We start from the raw sequence: 13,249 nt of genomic DNA on the forward strand, positions 1-13,249 counted from the left end.
GAGCAAAAATTGTTTTCATCCACTGTCGCAGAACGGCAGCGTTATGAGCTGACCCGTTAACTGAAGGATATATATTCAGTCAACGGCTGACCATCGAAGGGCCTGGCCGCTTGAGTCTGGAATCGGCAAGAGACATAAAGTGTGTATTTCTTGTATGAAATGTGAAACCTAAACTCATTATACATCATATCATACATCATACATCATACATCGTACATCATAGATCATACATCATACAGCGTACATCATACATCATCATACATAGTATTGAAGGTCGAAACCAAAGTTTGGATGTCGGATGTTCAGAAAGTGACGTCACCAATTCAAAATCAGCTAGCCGAATTCCTCAGTCGGGAAACAACCGCGCAGTAGAGCGGACGTATGAGAGTCGCGCTCCGCAAATTTCGAGTACCGGGTTCTCAACCTCCCGGATTCCGCGCTCCGGCTCCGCTACGCGGTGAAACTCGACTTCCAGGATAAGCGCTCCGTGGTTCCTGGTTCATGTTTACAATAAATTATTTCAATTCGTTTTTCGCGCAACCCCAAATTCAGTAGCTGTCAGTGCGCTAATAAAATTTCTATAACTTTACAAACTTCTCATAATCTTTTTGGTAAAATATGTCGATAAAAAAATTATATCAAACCTTACACATTATTTTTGATTTGTTCTCACGCTGAAAATATTTATTAGTATTCGAGGTATAACTCGAGGTGGTTGGCGGTTTTCGTTGGAGGTAGTTAGGGGTGGTTGCGGGTAATCTCGGTGATTCAGGAGGAGGGGGACGAGGATTTGTGCTCGGTGAGTAAAACACTTTTATAATATTTCATGGCAATTGTAATTATATTTTATCTAAAATATTTCAAACTAGTCATCTTTACAATAAATTATTTTAATTCATTTTTCGCGCAAGCACATATTCAGTAGCTGTGAATAAGCTTATACAATTAATTCTATTATTAATTAATTAATTAATCAATTACTCAATTATATTAATCCTTACACGATATTTTCGATGTGTTCTTATACTGAAAATATTTATTACTATTCAAGGTATAACTTGAGGTGGTTATCGGTGGTTGTTCGAGGTGGTTGAAGGTGGTCGGAGGTGGAAGAGGAGGAGGATGAGGAGGACGAGGAGGACGAGGATTTGTGCTCGGTGAGTAAAACACTTTTATAATATTTCATGGCAATTGTAATTATATTTTATCTAAAATATTTCAAACTAGTCATGTTTACAATAAATTATTTCAATTCATTTTTCGCGCAAGCATATGTTCAGTAGCTATGAATAAGCTTATACAATTTACCATATTATTAATTAATTAATTAATCAATTATTCAATTATATTAATCCTTACACAATAGTTTTGATGTGTTCTAGTGCTGAAAATATTTATTAGTTACCACCGCTAACCATCTCGGGTTAGCGGTGGTCGATGGAGGTGGACTTGGCGGAGGACGAGGAAGACGGGGGGAACAAGGTGGACGAGGAGGACAAGGATTTGTGCTCGGTGAGTTTGACAATTTGATAATATTTAATGGCAATTGTACTTACATTATATTTAAAATTTTTGAAACTTGTCATATTTACAATAAATTATTTCAATTCATTTTTTGTGCAAGCAAAAATTCAGTAGCTATCATTGTGCTAATAAATTTCATATAATGTTTTATAATTTTCTCAATCTTCTTGGTGAAATGTGTCAATAAGAAAATTATATTAATCTTTACACAATATTTTTGATGTGTTCTGATACTAAAAATATTTATTAGTATTCGAGGTATAACCCGAGATGGTTAGCGGTGGTCGTTCAAGGTGGCTGGGGGTTGTTTCGGGTGATCGAGGTGGACGAGGAGGATAACGAGGAAGACGAGGCGAACAAGGTAGATGAGGATGACGAGGATTTGTGCACTGTGAGTATAACATTCTGAAGTATTGAATAGAGTAGGAGTAGGAGTAGGAATAGCAGTAGAATCAGGAGTAGGAGTAGGAGTAGAATCAGGAATAGGAGTGGGAGTCGGAGTCGGAGTCGGAGTAGGAGTAGCAGTAGGAGTAGGATCAGAAGTAGGAGTAGGAGTAGGAGTGGGAGTGGGAGGACCCCCTATCCTATCGTACTCTACCCTGCTCTATACCCTACCGTACACTACCCTACTCTACCCTACCCCTTCCCACCCCACCATACCCTACCCTACTCTACACTCCACTAGCCATCCCGCCCCTACGCTCCTCCTATACTCCTACTTCTACTACGATCTTACTCGAACTCCTAATCCGATTCCTATTCCTACTCTCATTCTTAAACCTACTCCTGATCTTACTTCTATTCCTACTCCTACTCCTAATCCCACTACTATTCCTACTCCTAATTCTGATATTAATGTTATGGAACATGTAAGACTGCGCGTCGAATTAAATCCCATATCGAAACGAACAATTCTTTTATTGTCATATTATAGCCGATTATAGTAAATAATCTAGTATGTTTTCTAGAAAATTATAAAATTTATAGTTTGCATCACGTATTAATCATAAATGAATCATATATATATCAATGTCGTACATGGACCGCATATACGTTTATACTTTTTGGTCTCTGCATCATTATTACATCTCGTCTATTTTTATTCATGATCTATGTATACATTCTTCTCTCGGGTACCTATACTTTAATTAAATCACTGTTTTGCTATGAGTTTTGAAAGATATTTATTCTCATTATTAATTTCTTGTATCGCCGTCAAGTCGGTAAGTACACTCAGGCCAAGTACTGGCTTGGGCTTACCATTGCAAAGACTGTGTTACTCAGAAGGCGAATGCAGCTAGCATCATGTCGAAATCGGAAACGCTCTGATGTTCTGCGATAAGTTCTCGACTCTACCATTGAAATATATCACGGAGCAATTTTCGGTTGTCACATCTAAGCCCATGAGGGCAACTGTCTTTATATTCTTCGTCCAATGGTGAGGCTGACCCCTTCGCATTTTTGATGAAAATTTTCGCGATTTTGAAAAGTGCCGGAATAGATTCTTTCACTCACTATTCCGACGTAATTTTGCGAGAGAAATCGATTGGGCGCAGTCCCAATACGCTGCGATCAACGCATCGAAAGTTACAGCCAAAAAACAAAACCTGTGATTATATGAATCCTTACGTAATGTTTTTGATGTGTTCTTATACTGAAAATATTTATCGCTATTCCAGGTACAACCCGAGGTGGTTATCGATGGTTGTTCGAGGTGGTTGGCGATTGTTGGAGGTGGTCGGAGGTGAACGTGGAGGAGGACGAACTGAACTGAGTCTGAAAGCCCTGTTGACATAAAGGCAGCTATTCGATAGAAATTATAGTTTATAGTTTACACAGCCCATTGCATGATATTTCATTATAAATACATATGTTTCAATGTATTTAGGAATAATTTATCAAATATACAGAGTTCATGTGCAAATAATAAATGAATTGATTCGACCGCAGTTTGATGTATTCATTAGAGCTTTGACAATAAATTTAAGCTTTGTTACTTCTTTTATTTTATTATGGATAATCAAAAACATTTCCGACTATTCGTGCTGTGGAAGCATGGGGATTAAACCAACTGTAGCAAAAGTTTAGAAACAGTGTATGTAGAGTACGGGTATTTTTCTAATAATGCAAATAGAATAGAATACCACGCCTTGCGAATTAGCTTTCCAGACAGAGATGAATGATGAATTTTAAGGACTGCATTATCTTTGTTGAATACTTTATGGCTCATGGGAAAAGAAAATCTGTAACGATAAAATTGATGCACCGGATCATCGTCGACTTTAACTTTTGAAATTTCCTACCATTTCCGAACACCTCCAACCATCCTATTTACCTATATTACTAGATTAGCTATGATATGAAAAGAGAAGAATTATTCATTTCGAAATGGGATTCTATTCGACGCCCGCTCGATGTATTCCATAACATCAGTATTCATAATTATTCCAACAACTTTTCATTTGCTCTCTCGATCTTGAATTTTCATAGGCATAGAATCGAAACGCTGTTTTAGCTGGTCGCAAGTGAAGCATCTGCGTTGGGTGGAGGAGCGGAATTGTTTTTCGAAAAGTATTCGGATGGAAAAAAATTCAGAGTAACTGCAACACATAACGGATGCGCTAATTCTGAACGAGATGAAATGGATGCTTCGTATATAAGACAGTATTTAACACTGCGTAGTGATTTAAAGACCTAGAAAGGTGATAGGGAGAGAAAGAACGACGCTTCTCAACACTTCGAGTGTATTTTAACACACATTTGAAAGATACGAGCGAAATTTTTCGTTATCCAACTGTCGCAGAACGGCAGCGTTATTAGCCGATCCGTTCACTGAAGTATACATCTTCAGTCAACGGCTGACCATCGAAGGGCCTAGCCGCTTGAGTCTGGAATCGGCAGGAGAGATGAGGTGTGTATTTCTTGTATGAAATGTGAAACCTAAACTCATCATACATCATACATCATACATCATACATCATACATCATACATCATACATCATACATCATACATCATCATACATAGTATCAAAGTTCGAAACCATAGTTTGGATGTCGGATGTTCAGAAAGTGACGTCACCAATTCAAAATCAGCTAGCCGAATTCCTCAGTCGGGAAACAACCGCGCAGTAGAGCGGACGTATGAGAGTCGCGCTCCGCAAATTTCGAGTACCGGGTTCTCAACCTCCCGGATCCCGCGCTTCGGGTCCGCTACGTATTTCAAGTACCGGGTTCTCAACCTCCCGGATTCCGCGCTCCGGCTCCGCTACGCGGTGAAACTCGACTTCCAGGATAAGCGCTCCGTGGTTCCTGGTTCATGTTTACAATAAATTATTTCAATTCGTTTTTCGCGCAACCCCAAATTCGGTAGCTGTCAGTACGCTAATAAAATTTCTCGACTTCCTGGATAAGCGCTCCGTGGTTCCTGGTTCATGTTTACAATAAATTATTTCAATTCGTTTTTCGCGCAACCCCAAATTCGGTAGCTGTCAGTACGCTAATAAAATTTCTCGACTTCCAGGATAAGCGCTCCGTGGTTCCTGGTTCATGTTTACAATAAATTATTTCAATTCGTTTTTCGCGCAACCCCAAATTCGGTAGCTGTCAGTACGCTAATAAAATTTCTCGACTTCCAGGATAAGCGCTCCGTGGTTCCTGGTTCATGTTTACAATAAATTATTTCAATTCGTTTTTCGCGCAACCCCAAATTCGGTAGCTGTCAGTACGCTAATAAAATTTCTCGACTTCCAGGATAAGCGCTCCGTGGTTCCTGGTTCATGTTTACAATAAATTATTTCAATTCGTTTTTCGCGCAACCCCAAATTCGGTAGCTGTCAGTACGCTAATAAAATTTCTCGACTTCCAGGATAAGCGCTCCGTGGTTCCTGGTTCATGTTTACAATAAATTATTTCAATTCGTTTTTCGCGCAACCCCAAATTCGGTAGCTGTCAGTACGCTAATAAAATTTCTCGACTTCCAGGATAAGCGCTCCGTGGTTCCTGGTTCATGTTTACAATAAATTATTTCAATTCGTTTTTCGCGCAACCCCAAATTCGGTAGCTGTCAGTCCGCTAATAAAATTTCTATAACTTTATAATCTTCTCATAATCTTTTTGGTAAAATATGTCGATAAAAAAATTATATCAAACCTTACACATTATTTTTGATTTGTTCTCACGCTGAAAATATTTATTAGTATTCGAGGTATAACTCGAGGTGGTTGGCGGTTTTCGTTGGAGGTAGTTAGGGGTGGTTGCGGGTAATCTCGGTGATTCAGGACCAGGATGACGAGGATTTGTGCTGGGTGAGTAAAACACTTTTATAATATTTGATGGCAATTGTAATTATATTTCATCTGAAATATTACAAACTTGTCACGTTTACAATAAATTATTTCAATTCATTTTTCGTGCAAGCACATATTCAGTAACTATGAATAATCTTATACAATTTATTATAATATCAATTAATAAATTAATATTCTTATAATATTTGATGGCAATTGTAATTATATTTCATCTGAAATATTACAAACTTGTCACGTTTACAATAAATTATTTCAATTCATTTATCGTGCAAGCACGTATTCAGTAGCTATGAATAATCTTGTACAATTTATTATATTATTAATTAATTGATTAATTACATTAATCCTTACACAATATTTTTGATGTGTTCCTATACTAAAGATATTCATTACTATTCCAGGTATTACCCGAGGTGGTCGGAGGTGGACGAGGAGGAGGACCAGGTGGACGAGGAGGAGGACGAGGTGGACGAGAAGGAGGCGGGGTGGGTCGTGGGAGAGGACCTCTCCTCTCCTCAGAGGAGGGGCGGGGGAGGGGGAGGGAAGGGGGAGAGGTGGGCGGGGAGGGGGAAGGGAAGGGGCGGGGAGGGGAGGGTGGCGGGGAGGGGGAAGGGAAGGGAAGGGACAGGGAGGGGGGAGGGCGGGGGAGGGGGAAGGGGAAGGGGGAGGGGGAGGGAGGGAGGGAGGGAGGGCGGGAGGGCGGGAGGGCGGGAGGGCGGGAGGGAGGGAGGGAGGGAGGGCGGGAGGGAGGGAGGGAGGGAGGGAGAGAGTGGAGGACGGATGTCGATGCGAGCCCGTTAGAGTTAATGGAGCAGTACACCCCCCCACCTCTGGCGCCCGCCCTCCCTCCCTCCCGCCCTCCCGCCCTCCCTCCCTCCCTCCCTCCCTCCCCCTTCCTCGCCCCTCCCCGTCCCTTCCCTTCCCTTCCCCCTCCCCGCCACCCTCCCCTCCCCCTCCCTTCCCTTCCCTTCCCTTCCCCCTCCCCGCCACCCTCCCCTCCCCGCCCCTTCCCTTCCCCCTCCCCGCCCACCTCTCCCCCTTCCCTCCCCCTCCCCCGCCCCTCCTCTGAGGAGAGGAGAGGTCCTCTCCCACGACCCACCCCGCCTCCTTCTCGTCCACCTCGTCCTCCTCCTCGTCCACCTGGTCCTCCTCCTCGTCCACCTCCGACCACCTCGGGTAATACCTGAAATAGTAATGAATATCTTTAGTATAGGAACACATCAAAAATATTGTGTAAGGATTAATGTAATTAATCAATTAATTAATAATATAATAAATTGTACAAGATTATTCATAGCTACTGAATATGTGCTTGCACGATAAATGAATTGAAATAATTTATTGTAAACGTGACAAGTTTGTAATATTTCAGATGAAATATAATTACAATTGCCATTAAATATTATAAGAATATTAATTAATTAATTAATAATATAATAAATTGTATAAGATTATTCATAGCTACTGAATATGTGCTTGCACGAAAAATGAATTGAAATAATTTATTGTAAACGTGACAAGTTTGTAATATTTCAGATGAAATATAATTACAATTGCCATCAAATATTATAAAAGTGTTTTACTCACCCAGCACAAATCCTCGTCCTCCTCGTCCTCCTCCTCGTCCACCTCCGACCACCTTCAACCACCTCAGGTTATACCTTGAATAGTAATAAATATTTTCAGTATAAGAACACATCGAAAATATTGTGTAAGGATTAATATAATTGAGTAATTGATTAAATAATTAATTAATAATTTAATAAATTGTATAAGATTATTCATAGCTACTGAATACGTGCTTGCACGAAAAATGAATTGAAATAATTTATTGTAAACGTGACAAGTTTGTAATATTTCAGATGAAATATAATTACAATTGCCATCAAATATTATAAGAATATTAATTTATTAATTGATATTATAATAAATTGTATAAGATTATTCATAGTTACTGAATATGTGCTTGCACGAAAAATGAATTGAAATAATTTATTGTAAACGTGACAAGTTTGTAATATTTCAGATGAAATATAATTACAATTGCCATCAAATATTATAAAAGTGTTTTACTCACCCAGCACAAATCCTCGTCATCCTGGTCCTGAATCACCGAGATTACCCGCAACCACCCCTAACTACCTCCAACGAAAACCGCCAACCACCTCGAGTTATACCTCGAATACTAATAAATATTTTCAGCGTGAGAACAAATCAAAAATAATGTGTAAGGTTTGATATAATTTTTTTATCGACATATTTTACCAAAAAGATTATGAGAAGATTATAAAGTTATAGAAATTTTATTAGCGGACTGACAGCTACCGAATTTGGGGTTGCGCGAAAAACGAATTGAAATAATTTATTGTAAACATAAACCAGGAAACACGGAGCGCTTATCCTGGAAGTCGAGAAATTTTATTAGCGGACTGACAGCTAACGAATTTGGGGTTGCGCGAAAAACGAATTGAAATAATTTATTGTAAACATAAACCAGGAAACACGGAGCGCTTATCCTGGAAGTCGAGAAATTTTATTAGCGGACTGACAGCCACCGAATTTGGGGTTGCGCGAAAAACGAATTGAAATAATTTATTGTAAACATAAACCAGGAAACACGGAGCGCTTATCCTGGAAGTCGAGAAATTTTATTAGCGTACTGACAGCTACCGAATTTGGGGTTGCGCGAAAAACGAATTGAAATAATTTATTGTAAACATGAACCAGGAACCACGGAGCGCTTATCCTGGAAGTCGAGAAATTTTATTAGCGTACTGACAGCTACCGAATTTGGGGTTGCGCGAAAAACGAATTGAAATAATTTATTGTAAACATGAACCAGGAACCACGGAGCGCTTATCCTGGAAGTCGAGAAATTTTATTAGCGTACTGACAGCTACCGAATTTGGGGTTGCGCGAAAAACGAATTGAAATAATTTATTGTAAACATGAACCAGGAACCACGGAGCGCTTATCCTGGAAGTCGAGAAATTTTATTAGCGTACTGACAGCTACCGAATTTGGGGTTGCGCGAAAAACGAATTGAAATAATTTATTGTAAACATGAACCAGGAACCACGGAGCGCTTATCCTGGAAGTCGAGAAATTTTATTAGCGTACTGACAGCTACCGAATTTGGGGTTGCGCGAAAAACGAATTGAAATAATTTATTGTAAACATGAACCAGGAACCACGGAGCGCTTATCCTGGAAGTCGAGAAATTTTATTAGCGTACTGACAGCTACCGAATTTGGGGTTGCGCGAAAAACGAATTGAAATAATTTATTGTAAACATGAACCAGGAACCACGGAGCGCTTATCCTGGAAGTCGAGAAATTTTATTAGCGTACTGACAGCTACCGAATTTGGGGTTGCGCGAAAAACGAATTGAAATAATTTATTGTAAACATGAACCAGGAACCACGGAGCGCTTATCCTGGAAGTCGAGAAATTTTATTAGCGTACTGACAGCTACCGAATTTGGGGTTGCGCGAAAAACGAATTGAAATAATTTATTGTAAACATGAACCAGGAACCACGGAGCGCTTATCCTGGAAGTCGAGAAATTTTATTAGCGTACTGACAGCTACCGAATTTGGGGTTGCGCGAAAAACGAATTGAAATAATTTATTGTAAACATGAACCAGGAACCACGGAGCGCTTATCCTGGAAGTCGAGAAATTTTATTAGCGTACTGACAGCTACCGAATTTGGGGTTGCGCGAAAAACGAATTGAAATAATTTATTGTAAACATGAACCAGGAACCACGGAGCGCTTATCCTGGAAGTCGAGAAATTTTATTAGCGTACTGACAGCTACCGAATTTGGGGTTGCGCGAAAAACGAATTGAAATAATTTATTGTAAACATGAACCAGGAACCACGGAGCGCTTATCCTGGAAGTCGAGAAATTTTATTAGCGTACTGACAGCTACCGAATTTGGGGTTGCGCGAAAAACGAATTGAAATAATTTATTGTAAACATGAACCAGGAACCACGGAGCGCTTATCCTGGAAGTCGAGAAATTTTATTAGCGTACTGACAGCTACCGAATTTGGGGTTGCGCGAAAAACGAATTGAAATAATTTATTGTAAACATGAACCAGGAACCACGGAGCGCTTATCCTGGAAGTCGAGAAATTTTATTAGCGTACTGACAGCTACCGAATTTGGGGTTGCGCGAAAAACGAATTGAAATAATTTATTGTAAACATGAACCAGGAACCACGGAGCGCTTATCCAGGAAGTCGAGAAATTTTATTAGCGTACTGACAGCTACCGAATTTGGGGTTGCGCGAAAAACGAATTGAAATAATTTATTGTAAACATGAACCAGGAACCACGGAGCGCTTATCCAGGAAGTCGAGAAATTTTATTAGCGTACTGACAGCTACCGAATTTGGGGTTGCGCGAAAAACGAATTGAAATAATTTATTGTAAACATGAACCAGGAACCACGGAGCGCTTATCCTGGAAGGCGAGTTTCACCGCGTAGCGGAGCCGGAGCGCGGAATCCGGGAGGTTGAGAACCCGGTACTTGAAATACGTAGCGGACCCGAAGCGCGGGATCCGGGAGGTTGAGAACCCGGTACTCGAAATTTGCGGAGCGCGACTCTCATACGTCCGCTCTACTGCGCGGTTGTTTCCCGACTGAGGAATTCGGCTAGCTGATTTTGAATTGGTGACGTCACTTTCTGAACATCCGACATCCAAACTATGGTTTCGAACTTTGATACTATGTATGATGATGTATGATGTATGATGTATGATGTATGATGTATGATGTATGATGTATGATGTATGATGTATGATGAGTTTAGGTTTCACATTTCATACAAGAAATACACACCTCATCTCTCCTGCCGATTCCAGACTCAAGCGGCTAGGCCCTTCGATGGTCAGCCGTTGACTGAAGATGTATACTTCAGTGAACGGATCGGCTAATAACGCTGCCGTTCTGCGACAGTTGGATAACGAAAAATTTCGCTCGTATCTTTCAAATGTGTGTTAAAATACACTCGAAGTGTTGAGAAGCGTCGTTCTTTCTCTCCCTATCACCTTTCTAGGTCTTTAAATCACTACGCAGTGTTAAATACTGTCTTATATACGAAGCATCCATTTCATCTCGTTCAGAATTAGCGCATCCGTTATGTGTTGCAGTTACTCTGAATTTTTTTCCATCCGAATACTTTTCGAAAAACAATTCCGCTCCTCCACCCAACGCAGATGCTTCACTTGCGACCAGCTAAAACAGCGTTTCGATTCTATGCCTATGAAAATTCAAGATCGAGAGAGCAAATGAAAAGTTGTTGGAATAATTATGAATACTGATGTTATGGAATACATCGAGCGGGCGTCGAATAGAATCCCATTTCGAAATGAATAATTCTTCTCTTTTCATATCATAGCTAATCTAGTAATATAGGTAAATAGGATGGTTGGAGGTGTTCGGAAATGGTAGGAAATTTCAAAAGTTAAAGTCGACGATGATCCGGTGCATCAATTTTATCGTTACAGATTTTCTTTTCCCATGAGCCATAAAGTATTCAACAAAGATAATGCAGTCCTTAAAATTCATCATTCATCTCTGTCTGGAAAGCTAATTCGCAAGGCGTGGTATTCTATTCTATTTGCATTATTAGAAAAATACCCGTACTCTACATACACTGTTTCTAAACTTTTGCTACAGTTGGTTTAATCCCCATGCTTCCACAGCACGAATAGTCGGAAATGTTTTTGATTATCCATAATAAAATAAAAGAAGTAACAAAGCTTAAATTTATTGTCAAAGCTCTAATGAATACATCAAACTGCGGTCGAATCAATTCATTTATTATTTGCACATGAACTCTGTATATTTGATAAATTATTCCTAAATACATTGAAACATATGTATTTATAATGAAATATCATGCAATGGGCTGTGTAAACTATAAACTATAATTTCTATCGAATAGCTGCCTTTATGTCAACAGGGCTTTCAGACTCAGTTCAGTTCGTCCTCCTCCACGTTCACCTCCGACCACCTCCAACAATCGCCAACCACCTCGAACAACCATCGATAACCACCTCGGGTTGTACCTGGAATAGCGATAAATATTTTCAGTATAAGAACACATCAAAAACATTACGTAAGGATTCATATAATCACAGGTTTTGTTTTTTGGCTGTAACTTTCGATGCGTTGATCGCAGCGTATTGGGACTGCGCCCAATCGATTTCTCTCGCAAAATTACGTCGGAATAGTGAGTGAAAGAATCTATTCCGGCACTTTTCAAAATCGCGAAAATTTTCATCAAAAATGCGAAGGGGTCAGCCTCACCATTGGACGAAGAATATAAAGACAGTTGCCCTCATGGGCTTAGATGTGACAACCGAAAATTGCTCCGTGATATATTTCAATGGTAGAGTCGAGAACTTATCGCAGAACATCAGAGCGTTTCCGATTTCGACATGATGCTAGCTGCATTCGCCTTCTGAGTAACACAGTCTTTGCAATGGTAAGCCCAAGCCAGTACTTGGCCTGAGTGTACTTACCGACTTGACGGCGATACAAGAAATTAATAATGAGAATAAATATCTTTCAAAACTCATAGCAAAACAGTGATTTAATTAAAGTATAGGTACCCGAGAGAAGAATGTATACATAGATCATGAATAAAAATAGACGAGATGTAATAATGATGCAGAGACCAAAAAGTATAAACGTATATGCGGTCCATGTACGACATTGATATATATATGATTCATTTATGATTAATACGTGATGCAAACTATAAATTTTATAATTTTCTAGAAAACATACTAGATTATCCACTATAATCGACGGTAGGGTAGGGTAGGGTAGGGTAGGGTACTAGTGACACGGCAAGAACTAACTCACTGAGGCAAGTAGAGTGGAGGAAAGGGAAAGCTGACCGAGGCGCGACAGTCTGGCCGAGATGGTCAACGCCATGTCGTGGTAAGCGGGAGAGAGAGGCCAAGAGAACGGTCGGCCACAGGGACGAAGTGCAGTAATGCGAGTGCGGGTCCGCTCCGTACTGGCCGAGGAGCGGCGGAGGGGTTTTAGCCGGTAAGAATCCGGCACTATCCGACGACATCCAAGAACATCCGGATGTCTTTCGAAGATTTCCCCTTCACCGCTAAAAAAAAAAAAAAAGATAGGGTAGGGCCTATTCCTATTTCTACTCCTACTCCTACTCCTGATTTTACTCCTACTCCTACTCCTGGTTCTACTCCTACTCCCACTCCTGATTCTACTCCTCATACTACTCCTGATCCTACTCACACTCCAACTCCTACTCTATTCAATACTTTAGAATGACATACTCACAGTGCACAAATCCTCGTCCTCCTCGTCCACCTTGTTCTCCTCGTCTTCCTCGTTATCCTCCTCGTCCACCTCCGAACACCTCCA

At 40.2% G+C, this 13,249-nt stretch overlaps 1 long non-coding RNA gene across 1 annotated transcript; it reads right to left on the reverse strand.

Moving 5' to 3' along the window:
* Positions 1–11,858: 11,858 nt before the first annotated feature.
* Positions 11,859–13,217, reverse strand: LOC124293311. Its single transcript, XR_006903234.1, has 3 exons — positions 13,166–13,217; positions 12,716–12,974; positions 11,859–11,913 (listed from the first exon to the last, which is right to left on the reverse strand). It is a non-coding gene; the product is annotated as an uncharacterized LOC124293311 (long non-coding RNA).
* Between the last annotated feature and the right edge of the window lie 32 nt (positions 13,218–13,249).

Source organism: Neodiprion lecontei, chromosome 3 (genome assembly GCF_021901455.1).
Source record: "Neodiprion lecontei isolate iyNeoLeco1 chromosome 3, iyNeoLeco1.1, whole genome shotgun sequence".
Classification (NCBI taxonomy): Eukaryota; Metazoa; Arthropoda; class Insecta; order Hymenoptera; family Diprionidae; genus Neodiprion; species Neodiprion lecontei.